Here is a 13,946-nt window from a genome sequence, read left to right on the forward strand (position 1 = left end):
ACACACAACAAACAAGTACCAAGCACACACACAAACAGCAAACAAAAAAAAAAAAAAAAAAACAACAAAATAAATCAAACATCTGTGTTGCATTGGTTATCGTTGAGAAACAGAATACCCAATAACAGTCAGGGCAAAATACATTAAAGCGGGTTAAACACAACCGTACTAGTTATTTCAAATGTTTTTCGGACCCACGCCAATAACGATAGAAGCAACCACATACAATAAATCTATCGATCAACTTTATATATAGTATTAAAATCAATCTTATTAAATACATATCATCAAGGCGGTGAATCATGTGCGTCTCTTTTAACAAGCATTCCATTTGCGAATTAAAAATATCAATTGACTTAAATGATAAATCTTGCAAATTATGGAGACCGTCGAGATTAAAAGGATGGATCGGTATTTAAAATCCTTGTTTGTACATGCGTGTATATTCCTACTGACGGGTTTGTCCAACATACTTCTTTCAGCAGGTTATCAATAAATAGCAATAATTGTTGCACAGCTTTAATCTTAACACATCTCTAATGTTGGCTTGGTATTACAGCTGCTGAAATAATCATTTTCATCATTGTAAGAACAGTGCGAATGTTGAATTTATTGTATTTAGTTGATGAACCGTGAATTTTAAACATTTAACAACATTAACTGATATAGTGTTGAAATATGCTGACATTGTGAATCTAATATCAGACCCGAGAGGCCGTACTCTCCAGTGATATTTGTCATACTTAATAGAAACAATTCTATTTCATCTTTGCCTCTTAATATTAAGTATGATTATGTACAAATGTTCTTCAATTCAGCTTTATTTCATCACTGTACATTATGGAAGATATATATATATATATATATATATATATATATATATATATATATATATATATATATATATATATATATATATATATATATTCCGTTTTGTTTGGTGTATATATATATATATATATATATATATATATATATATATATATATATAGATATAGATATAGATATATAGATATAGATATATTCCGTTTTGTCTGGTGTAGATTTATTATTCATTTAATTATTTCTATATACCTTGATTTCCTTCATTAGAATCCGGAATGACTGTGAATATAGATGATAATTAATTACTATATCGTCATGATAGTGTGTTTGCTACACACAAGTGCATATAACACCAATTAAGTAACATCATTTTATGGTGTTGTTCGCTTGGGCGTGATGGAATATGGGGTCTTATGTGCAGGCAAGGCGATGAGTGCCGTTTACCCGAGGACCCGAGTTCGAATCTCCTTGGAGTACAAATTTAAAATAATTCTAATAATTTTAAAATGATTACGTTAGTTTACTGGATGAGCTGGTGTATTTTAATGTTTTGGTTCATCTTGTTTATTGTTTGGTTTTGGAGGGAGATGCTGTCATTTCCAGATCACACAACTTTCATTGCATACTAAAGTTGTCTTAACTAATACTGATGATTGTCGTGAGAAATGGTTTGGTAGGTATTAAACCCTTTGATGTTCAATACCAACCAGCGATGTCTTAGTTTCTCCATGAATCGAAAAATCGGCATCAAAAAGGCTGTCGCTGGAGAGACAAAAACGCGTATAATTTAATTATGCTAATCCTTGTCTTCCGATTTGGTAGAGATTAAAATGGAATCTAATTTCAAGACAAACAAAACCTGCTCTGATTGTGAAATATGCTAAAGGATCATAATAAATCACATAAAACTTGGTCTGGTTGCAGAATACGCTAAAGGATATCATCATAACAAATCACATAAAACTTGGTCTGATTACAGGATATGCTAAAGGTTTCTCATCATGATAAACTCACATAAAACTTGCTCTGATTGCAGGATATGCTAAAGAATATCATCGTCATCAACTCATGATAAACATTAAATACTTACCTAATTTGTGAAAAGCCAAGTTTTAAAACCGATCGATGGGAACAGAAAGGAAGGTATTACAAGCTGCTCATGAAGTCTGATTGATCAGAAAGCTGGATGACAGCTGTCTACTCGTATTTAACTTAACACCTTCGCTTGGCTTAAAGTAATGTAACTATAATCGATTCGCAATGCGAAATTTTTTTTCTTTCTTAAATCTCATAAAATGTATAATGTATCTCAATGATCTCTATGACTTTGCGTTATTTAATAATAATAATAATAATAATAATAATAATAATAATAATAGGTTTTACTGTATATTGTACATGAATAATTTGTAAATAGTATATATTTAATGGGTCTTCTAGACCAAACGTAGTGCCCTGTATGGGATAATAGTTCTGGACATTCTGAACTATGAGATGATGCATGGGTGTTCTGGACCAAACGTATGAAATCCATTGTATTTTTTATGTAAAGATAAACTTGGGTTCTTAAACCAATGGTATTAGTATGAGAAAACCATGTCGGTTCTGGGTGGCGATCAAATCGATGTTGGGTTTTCAACATAGTGGTTCTAGACGACGTGGTGAACATAACCGATGAGGTGAGGTATGTTTATATCACAGGAACTGACTGCAGCCTGTGTGTTTTTATATCCAAACACCAACGTTGAAACGCCATCGGAGCAGTCGATTTCGGTCATGAGCAGATTAGCGCGATCACTAAACAGTGACTTGATGAGGCCACAATGGAAATCCAACATGAACATTTTGGAAAGACTGAGTATGGCTGCTCCAGCGTATACAGGTTTGTCGAATTTTAGATGGTTTTTTTTCTGGATTCGACAGCTACCAGGTGTTCGTAAAAGCTTTTCATGTGCACGAAAACATCTGACGAGACAAGCTTATCACCGCGGCGCACATCGTTGATGATTTCATTTTTTTCTTCTGTTTTCGAATGTTTTTCTTCGCCTTGCCTAAGGCACTGCTGTTCATGAGCTTGAATAAATCCTTTTCCTTGCTAGCCAACTTGTGCTGCTACGTGTTAAAGACAATTTAACTTTTCGTCCACCGTGCGTGATTAAACTTTAACGCGCGATGAACCTTTCCATCACCAGTCTGTGTTTCAGAACCTGATCGATGATATAATATGTACTTGGTCCTATTTATGAGATTGGCACAATTAATTGGTACCTTGGCGTATCCCATAACGAACTCGCCCTTATGCACTTGGTGCTCTGGAGACATTATCTCATTGTTGACCTGAAGTTTTTCCACCGCAGAATGGATAATCGTTGTGAAGCTCATGGAGGTGTATAGGATAGATCAGGTCGACTTCAACGAAATCACTTATGTCGTAGACGTAACCGCCTATGCGGAAACTACTCTGCGTTGATGCAGTGAAAGTGGCTGAGACATAGCCAAACGATAGAAATTGTGTGTCCAGATAAACAATGTACACGGGTGGCTTAGTCGGATCGTTGCTTGACAGGTATATATTATTGGTCAGGGCGTTGATATTTGCTGACGACGGAAATTCCGTCTCGTATTCTCTGTTTGGTAAACAGACACATGTCTTGGTCTGTAAAGAGTTTGAGCTGTACTCCACTCGTCTGAAACAGTACATTCCATGCCAAACCTGGAGCGGAGAAGTACAAAGCAGGTCTAGCCGATAATGTGTCTGCAGGGTTTCCATGAAACATTGAAACCAGTCCGTAAGGAAAAGAACGTCCGTTTTCAGATACACATCGTGGTTATCCTCGAGAGTATGGCAACCAAATATTTGCCACACCAGCAGTGCTCTGTCGTATTCGTCGTCGGTGATATTGGACAGATATAAGTGGAAATAAACACGTTTTTGAACGGAAAAGAAGTCATCAGTGTACTCATAAGGATACATTCCTTTTCATTTGAGCAAACGTTTCTTCTGGATCAGCCTGGCCGAAGTGAACAACGGCGCTAAGATAAACTGGAAAGTGTCCATGAACCTGGAGCTTCCAATCGAGAACGACATGTAGTTTTCAACATTATTAGGGGTGCATCTGATTTTTGTTCCGACGATTTGTAAGAGCTCTTACAATTGTGTCTGATAGAGTACCCATCGTACACTCGTAGAATATGAGCGATCACTGGAATGAAATCTGGATCCTTGAAAAGGATGTTGCATTGGTCATGAGCAGCGTCGCGATAAGATCCAGTGATGTGAAAGTGGTCTCTGACTGTCTGACCCTGTGCTTCGAAATAATCTTTGCAAATGTGACAATGAACCACCGACATAAGCTTCCGTTGTTGTTCTGGCGTAAGCGGCAACAGCGGTACTGAAATGTTTCGGATGTCCATGATGCGACGGTACTCTGCCACTAGCTGATCAAAGAAATCAGGACTATAACATGGCTACACGGCGTTGACAATCTTTCATAGACACAACATCAGGTTTTGTATCTGATCACGCACGGCACGTGCTGCTGCTCCTCCTTCGTGGAAGATGGATCAAGATCAGAATGATGCCCTCCTACTTTTTCCAGTATCGCCTCAAAGTCAAACACGATATGCAACGTTTGAGCAAATGTTCTGTTTAAGTTTTCAAACTTTAAACTATCTTTCCCTCCTCAGGCACCTAAAGTGCTTGTGTTTTCAGGCAGTAGCTCGACGTCACTTGTTCGTCCAATGTTTCTCGTCTTGAGAAACAAAGCAACAACATGTAGTAAAAATGAGCCTTGTTATCCTGTTTCGTGTACTGAGAGCGGCACAAACAACTAAAATCATTGATCCAGATGAAATGCAACTGATAAATATGTAATGTACTGCTGTGTTGATTGGTCGCTGTTACAATCAGCAGCGGTTAGTTGGACATATACCTACATGCATCGACTGCTGTTTCGACGTTTGGAACGTAAGCGAGTTCACACAAAGATCCACGCTGATACACTCTCAAGGTAATCTTCTATGCGACGTTAGATAAACTACAAGATGATGTCGACAATCGAGCTGAAATTATTGCCTCGAGAAACTATAACTGACTTTAATCTCAGCCAGAAGTAGCCAGTTTGTACCCGGGTTTCTTTTTTCGGCCTTCGTGAAATGAACGTTTAGTGAGAGATTAAGTTTGATAGTCGTATGTTCTCGATCAACGGACTGTTTCAACAGTTGTCTAAAAAGTTCTTTTTCAACATCTCTAGAAAGCACATGTGGAATGTAGTAAAAAGAACGGCCTTTGTATGCACCTCCGTACACCTTTATGGTTAGTCGTGGTGTTAGCTATTCCGCGGAGATGACATTGGCAAGCTGATTGAGATCTCTGTAATAGATGATGTTGAGCGGGCCAGAGTTATTTTTGCTGAGCTGCCGTTAGCAGCACAAGATATCTTTCTTTGCAAACTACTTTGGTGAGCGTGAGCGGCACACGAATGTCGATGTTGAGTTGGTACGTGTTCATAATAGCACTCTCGAGATCTCTACGATTTTCGAGGATGGTATAAGTGACCTATCATGTGTTGATGACCATGTCTTTTTCTCTTTTTTTTTAAACTGCGAATTTTAAGAGATTTTTAAATAGTAATATCTTCCTATGCATCTCACGCAGTGCTTCTGGATGAGGTCTTCATCTTAGATGACCCTGATGACATCGTTTTCGAACAGCTGTCGCTGATGTTCTCGCGTGAGCAAGTTTCAACCACGTGCTACCCATATTGCTCTCGTCACGGTAGGTTTTACAATCACGGGAACATTGTTTCCCACCATGGTTGTTATAGTTTTGTACAATATGACGGATTGTGCAAGACGAGGTGGTTGATGGACAACTCGTCGTTGTCCTACGAAGACATTTTTTTATATTAGAGAATGACTATTAAAAAAAGAACAATGGATGAGGATTTGCATAAGAAACTCAATAAATTTATTGCTTGTTACCACGTAAAGCAAAAGCCTTTGGAGTGATATCAGGAGCAGCAGAGAGGGTGAACAGACCATAGAATTCCGACAAAACAAATAAAACAAACAAATAAATCATCTCGTAGAAAGGTCCAGATTTTACAAATGAACTTTCCTTGAGATGTTTATTTTTGCAATGACCGATTGTGCTAATAAAACCTCAGTTTGAAATAGTATCTGAAAAAATAAAGTACTCTACGTGTTTATTTATTTCTTGTTTATTTTTTTGACGACCAACGTTGGTAGGTACCCTCTCTGCTGCTATTAATTTACCACCATACCAAGTTTGATGAATATTTTTCAACGCGTTCTCGCTGTCGTTTTTCCTCATCTGTTTCATCTTCATCTGAATCTTCGGAATTTGTTCTATGTTTCAAGTAATATTAAAGTTCTGATGGTGGTTTTTCTATTTTGGGATTTATGTTCTTTCTGTGTTTATAATATATCATCAAACTTCGATATCGATCTCCACCGCAATTTTTGCAAATCTGATATAATCCTCTAACACCGTTGTTACATCCAACACAACCTCGTGGACCAGCATGAGGATTTTTCTTTATAAGATAATTATGTTTCTTGCAATATTCTCCACGGCACCTTTTGTTGCATTTATCTGTTGTTCCTTGACGCAGCCACGCACAGTTGTTCATTATATTAATGATATCTGTTTAATTAAATTTAATTTTATCATCACCCCTCTCTGCTGCTCCTCTTCTGCTGATATTAATTAAATTATTATGTTATAATAAATGATACATCCAGAATCTCATACTGCAAGAACAGCTCGAGAACGATTAGAAGCAATTAAAAAATTTCTTCCTGTCAAAGACTCATTTAGAAAAAATCTGCAAGCGCAGCAAGAATCAAAAGTTGAGTTTGAAGAAGACACTAAAAAACTGTTTAAACCCGTCACTGCAGCAACTGAACAAGTTACAACTGTCATCAAAGAAGATCTTCTTCCGGTATCAAAACAAACTGCGGCTCAGGCTGAAAAAATAGCAAGAAGAACTAAACAGGCAAAGAAGATTTTACGAGACCTTCCAACTGGCATAGCCGGGAAAATAGCTGCGGCTCAGCCTCCACCTGTTGGTGAGGAAATACTTGAAGAAATTGGACAACTTCGTGCTGCGATAGGTGATATGAAAGATCGTGAATCAACAAAATCAGAAGAGGGGAAAATGATTATGCTGAGCAATAAATTTACTAGTGCGGGTATCAAGTTCATAAAAGAAATTGAGGATATTAATACGTTATCAAAACTTGCAGTAGAAAGTTTTAATAAAAAAGAAGAACTTTTAAGACCTGAACATAGTTCCACTCGTATTAGTGATCCTGAAATCTGGTATAAATGGATATATCGTATATATTACAATAAAGAAAGAGTTTACCCTAGTGATGAGGTATATAATGATTATCGCAGAAAAATAGACATGTATCTTGCACAAAAAGAACCAAAATCTCTCAGAACAATAAGTGAGGAAGAAGAAGAAGTATCACCCTCAAGACTATTTAAGAAAAGATCACCCTTAAGACTATTTAAGAAATCAGAAGAAGAAGGAGCTACTGGCAGTGGTCTGGGAAATAATTTTATTTGTCCTGATAATATCATTAATGATGTGTCACGGTTAGAAGTTCTCATAGGAGGAAAACGAGCTGGAAATAATTCACCAGAAATAACCAATGAAGCAGCTGATATTTGTCGGCGACTATTTCAAGGTGGTATCATGGATATTGGCGTTTACCGAGAACTTATTGATGAGCTCGTTGATGACTAGTTGTTAGATAAATGGTAAATAAAATAAGATGATTGTGCATGATAATCATCGTAAACCCACACAGGTTAGAGCGGTAAACTCACGATTACCAATCTATAGTGTTATTTACGGAAATGGACTTGGTGATGTCATTCGAGGATTATTCACGAGGATAGCTCCAAAAGTAGCACCTGTTGCAAAACAATTATCGATGAAGGCTATTGATATTGTTCGTGATAAAGCTCCTGGTGCAATTGTCAATGTTGCTGGTAAGGCGTTCTCGGCGATCAAGGAAAGACTAGCACGATTATTGCGACGAAAACAACAACCACCGGTGAAACTGGCAAGTACTGAGGTGATGCCCTCAGACGTAAGTAAAATAATAAATCAGGCTGCAAATCAAAAACTAGCGGCGATATCTGAAGAAGCAGAAAAAAATATAACAGCAAATTTAATAGCAGGAAGTGGTCTTCGTCGACGATGATCATCATTTGGAAAAATGGTAACTATAATAAAAATGTTCAGGCGCGAATCAGACCCAGCATTTGATATGGAGGCACCTGTCCTTAAGTACGAGTCAGTACGTGATTATCAATTTTATTCTTATGACGCAAGAATACCAAATCATCAGGGGAGAATCGAATTACAGGTTCATGATACAAGTAGATATTTCTTGCCCGCTGAGGCGTTTATTGAAGTAGAAGGCAGACTTGTAACGAATGTTGTAGCTAATACGCCATATGCTGCTAATTTGCGTGTTGGTTTTGTCAACAACGGGATTATGGCATTATTTAGTGGCGCCACATACATGATTGATGGAAAAAATATTGAATCAGTTCAGAATGATGTCGACGTTGCTACAACAATAATTGGTCTGGCGAGATATTCTGACGACTTTACAAGATCAGCTGGTCCAACAATGATGTTTGCTAAGGATATCACCGACAACGCTGATCATATCAGGTATGCTAAAATACGAACACCAGTAGGTACTGCATCTGATCCACAACCGGTTGCTGATGGTCCTGAATACGCAGCCAGACCAGCTGCTGCTTTTGATATTGTAAAAGGTGATAGCGCGACTTTCAACTTAGGATTTGCAACACGCCAAGCAGCGCTGTCGGGAGATGATATAAATTTTTCGTGTGCAATTCCATTATCTCACATCTTTGGATTCTGCAGAAATGTTAGAAAAGTCATCTTTGGAGCTAAACACACAATTGTGCTCGTAAGAAAAGGTAATGATAATGATGCAATCTGGCGAAGTGCTGGTGTTGCTGATGCTGGTAAAGTAAATATATCAAAACTTTCATTGTGGATGCCAGTAATGACTCCATCTATTACTGAGGAACAAAAATTACTATCTTTTATGGATCAAGGCGGTAAATCATTGCTATCATGGTTAACAGTAACCACAGATGCTGCTCAAAGCAATATTAATGGTTTATTTACATGGCATATAGCATCACAACAGGGTGTTTCTGCACCACGACATATTTTTATTGCACTACAAGATAATGCTCGGACGAATAATCAACAACGTTCACATATGATATTTGACAACCTTGGAGTTAATGAAGTTTCCTTACGGATAAATGGACATCAAGAACCAGCCGAGGATATACAACTAAATTTTGTTCAAAATCATGTAGCGCGCGCATATCATCGTTTAATGTCATTCATGGGACGTGATCAAAATATAGATACCGGGTTGCAAATATCACAACTAGATTTTACAGGTCTATATCCGATTTATTATTTTTCACTAGAACATCTTGATTTATCCAAACAATCTGTTGTTGATATACACTTTCGAGCCCATGTTACTAACCCTCCTCCTGATATACCCGGTCCACCAGTTGTTCCCGGCTTCTACAGAGCGATCGCGGTCATACTTAGCGACAAGGCCATGCTACTTGAAGGTGGCAGTGGTCGAATGAGGGTCGTTGATGCACCGGTGGAAAATCTTTAATCGTGTTATTTAGAAAAATATATTTTATATAAAAATGTCGTATAGTCATGTTAATGTTACTATGACCCCGGGTCAGGTAAAAAAGCTTCAATCAAAAACCGCCAACAAATGCGGAACTAAAATATCACTAAAACGAGATCATATTAGTGGTGGTCCAAACAAATTATCGTTGACAAATAATCAGATTAAACATTTCAATAAAGCCCTAGAATCAAAAACTGGAGTTCAATTCCATCTCTCCCCGAGCGCCATCAAAGACATGGTTAAAACGGGTGGTATATTCCCACTACTTGCGGCCATTCCGGCATTAATAGCTGCAGCTGCTCCAGCCGTAGCAAAAGCGGCCGCGTTAGGTGCTGTTGGAACAGCCGCTGGAATGGCACTAAAGAAAGCAACAGGGCGAGGATACAAAAAAAAGGGGCGCGGTCTAAGATTGCCGGGATCTCGTTGGGGGAGAGGCCTAAGGCTTCCAGGATCATTTCGTTAGACGTTCCAGCATCAAATTTTGATTTACTTGATGCTGCTAAAAAATTAAAAATATCTGCCTTTAGAGGTGTTTTTATGCGAGATCAATTACCGAAACAACCAAACAAACTAGAAACAGGTATTATTAATCTTGACAAACGTTCCGGACCCGGTACTCATTGGGTATCATACGCGGTTGATCCGCGTGGAATTGTTTATTTTGATTCGTACGGGTTAGCTCCACCTGTTGAATTTATTAAGTATGTCGCACCACTCCACGCAACAACCTCTGGTTACAAAGTTTGGTATTCAACGCTACCCACACAAACAATGACAGATCCGCCAATATGCGGCCGTGAAGTAATTAATGTACTCGACGCTATATCAAAATCATCCAGGCCGCCACATAAAGTCGTGCACGATTATACAAGCAACCGATTTGTTGCGCGTAAAGCATTTTAAACAACGGATCTTATTATAATGGTTGACATTTACGGAAGATCTTCTACTAGTAAGAAAATAAAATCCGACGTTGATCTGTCAAAGTATGCGACTAAAGATGACCTCGCTGATATTATGAACCTGGCTGGAGTTGACCCAGATGAAGTTGTTATTTTTCAAGATCGATATGGTAAACTAAAAACCAGCAATATCAAATGGAATGATATAGTCCGGCGAGTACTTGGTGCAGTTACGGATAATATTCCCGTGTTTACTGACGGTGGTAGAATCAGAGATTCAAGTATGTCACTTAAAACCATCAGAGATGAAATTGCAAAAAGTGTTGCTAATCGCGTGAGAAACACCGGTGACACGATGACAGGTGAACTTAGCATGAACGGGAACAAAATAGTAGCTGTAACAGCTCCAAAATCTGACAACGACGTCGCAAACAAACTATACGTCGACGACGTGGATGGAAAACTATCCACGCTGCGGGCCGAGTATGACGTTCACGTAACCGGTTTTACAAGGCTTCGAAGAAATTTTCAGAAAACCGATGATGCCATAAATAAGTTCTTTGGAACTCCTTCCGTCATTGACATGAAACTCGTTGATATCAAAAGTAACCTAGACACGATCAAACGAACACAACTAGACATCGTAGCGGGAATTCCTGAGATTATCAATAAAACCAATCTGATTAAAATTCCAGCTGAAATAACTCCCGGGCATATCACAAACATCGTATGCACGGTATCATCGGGATTTGCAACATGGTCAAAACAAAATAATACCATCAAATATACCGCAACAAGCACTGGCGTGTACAGGCTGTCTGTGTTTAGTGCTGCAAAATTTGAAATATTTACAACGTTTCCATGGCGTCATTCCACCGACAGGTTTTCCGGGGTTGTATCTGTTATATTAAATATCGGAGCCGAGGAAATATTTATTCTGGAAGCAGCTGATAGGACATTAACCGCAACATCTTACTGGTGGTGTTTGGAATTTGTAGCTGAAGCACATCAATTGGTTACTGTATAAAAATATATATGGACGGTGCACAATACAGATACAATCAAGCGCGTGAATGGCAGGCGGCGCTAAAAGATCAAGTTGATCAATATACAGTAAAAGTAAAAAAATATCGACGACGATTGGTTATCGTTGATGTGATTGTTTATTCAGTATCCGCTGTTGTTGCTGGAACCGGTGTAATATTATCAGCGTTGACAACGATGGCACCAGTAGCTGTAACTATTTGTATTTCAGCAGCAACAACTATTGCAGGTGTGCTTGGTATCATCACAAAAAAAATATGTACTTGTACGAACGAAAAATTATCCGATTACACAATAAAATTACATACAGCGACGGTAGCATACTCGAAATTATCCTCGTTGTTATCAGCGAGTCTCAGTGATGGAATTATATCTGATTTCGAATTTTCAATGATAACCAAAATATACGACGAAGGTATCGGTATTAAAGATACAAGTATCAATAATGACAGAATTACTCCAGCAGATCGTGACCAACACAACTCCGCCAAAGATAACGATGATCTCGGTAAGTTCAATTAATCCTGAATTTAGTGTTAATTTTCCTATTGCAATTCCAGTAAAAGAAATAGCACTAGCACAATTACGAGTATATTACAGCTGGCCAAATATCAGATCAAAATCATTTCATGATACACCAGCAAATAATTCGCTTGTATTTACTAACAAGAACAAACCCGATGGAACACCTGACTGGGTTGTTGTTGGAATACCAACCGGCAGTTACCAGATTGAAGAGATCAGTGAGGAATTTGCGCGTAGAATAAAATCAATAACGGGAAAAGAATCAAAAATATCAATTAATGTTCATGAACCCACCCTGTCCTCGACGATTGAAATAAACTCGCCTGATTATGCCGTTGATATTTATCAATCTTCAATCAGATCAGTGCTAGGATGGCCTGAAATTCCACCGGTGCATGAAGGACCACCAGAACCAACTCGGGATGATTTTACGTCAAAGACCAGTCTTCGTCATGATATTAAAATGAATTCAGAATGGTTAGATTACATAGAAGTAAAACCAGGATGGAGGGGGGAGCACCTGTATATGATCCTAGCGCTCTTTTGTATAATCTTAATGAACGTGTTATTGCTTTGAATATTGATTCTATATTTGCTTCAATAAACTTAGACCATGAAATACAAGTAAATAATTTACGTGATAGTTTTCAAGAGTATTTATTTGATTCAACATCTGCGCGCGATAATATTATTAGGTACATAGAAGTTTTAAATTATATAGTTAATTCTTCTGAAGTTATCTATAACAGAATTAGAGATATGGTTCTTAAGTCATCAAGCGATTATAAAAAATCCTTCGCAGCCAAGTACAAAATACCCGAAGCTGACATTGTAACGTTTAAGTTTCCTGATTATAATCCGGATAAATTAAGAAAATCTGTCAATGATGTCATTGATGAGTTTTTTCCTAAAATACTCGATGCGTGGAAAAAACTAGCACCATTAGCAGTTGTTCTTAGACATGATAATGATCCACACGGCGGCGGAAGACACGTATCCCCGCGGATCGTTAATATAACACCGACGGTCGCGGTCAATCTGGTTTGTGACGTAATCGATGGCAGCTATCAAATAGATCTCGGAAGATCAAATCAGGCTCAACAAGGATACATCCTACACACGTTCACACCACAAGTTCCCCCTGGAAATTTAATCGTGCAAGAACCAACTAATCCCGTGTATTTGCGGTGTCACAATAATATGTTAACACGAATCAATTTTAAACTCACAGACCACCTTAATCGCTTGATTGACATACGTGAAGAAGAGCTTGTAATAAATCTGTATGTAAAGTCGTAAGACTTCCGTCGTAAGGACTTCCGTCGTAAGGATTTCTGTCTAAGGACTTCCGTCGTAAGGATTTCTGTCTAAGGACTTTTGTCGTAGATCTTCAGAATCAAATTCGATCAACTTAAAAAAATATTTTATTATTACTGGCACAAATTTGTGTTTGGTACAAATTAATCGGCCCAGGCAACTAAAAAAGCTAGTCGATGAAAGTAAAATTAAAATTTCTATCACAAAAAAAAATAATATTTATTAATTTTCCTGATTTTTACTGAAATTGTACAAATTACTTGATTTTGACTACCAACTACCCCCTCAGAAACATAAAAATGCACGAACTACTTGATTTTGACTACCAACTACCCCGTCAGAAATAAGAAATTCTAACCTTGTCAAATTGTTCCTAACAAATTTTATTTATTATAAATTAATTTTATTTATTAATAATATTATTTTTACTGAGATTTTTATTTTTTTTTTTACTAAAATACAACGAAATTGCTCAATTTTCCTGATTTTGACTACCAACTACCCCGTCAGAAATCAAGTAGTTCGTGCATTTTTCTTTGATTTTGACTACCAACTACCCCGTCAGAATCAAGTAATTTG

This window comes from Sinohyriopsis cumingii, chromosome 6 (assembly GCF_028554795.1).
Source record: "Sinohyriopsis cumingii isolate HCF-2022 chromosome 6, ASM2855479v2, whole genome shotgun sequence".
NCBI lineage: Eukaryota > Metazoa > Mollusca > Bivalvia > Unionida > Unionidae > Sinohyriopsis > Sinohyriopsis cumingii.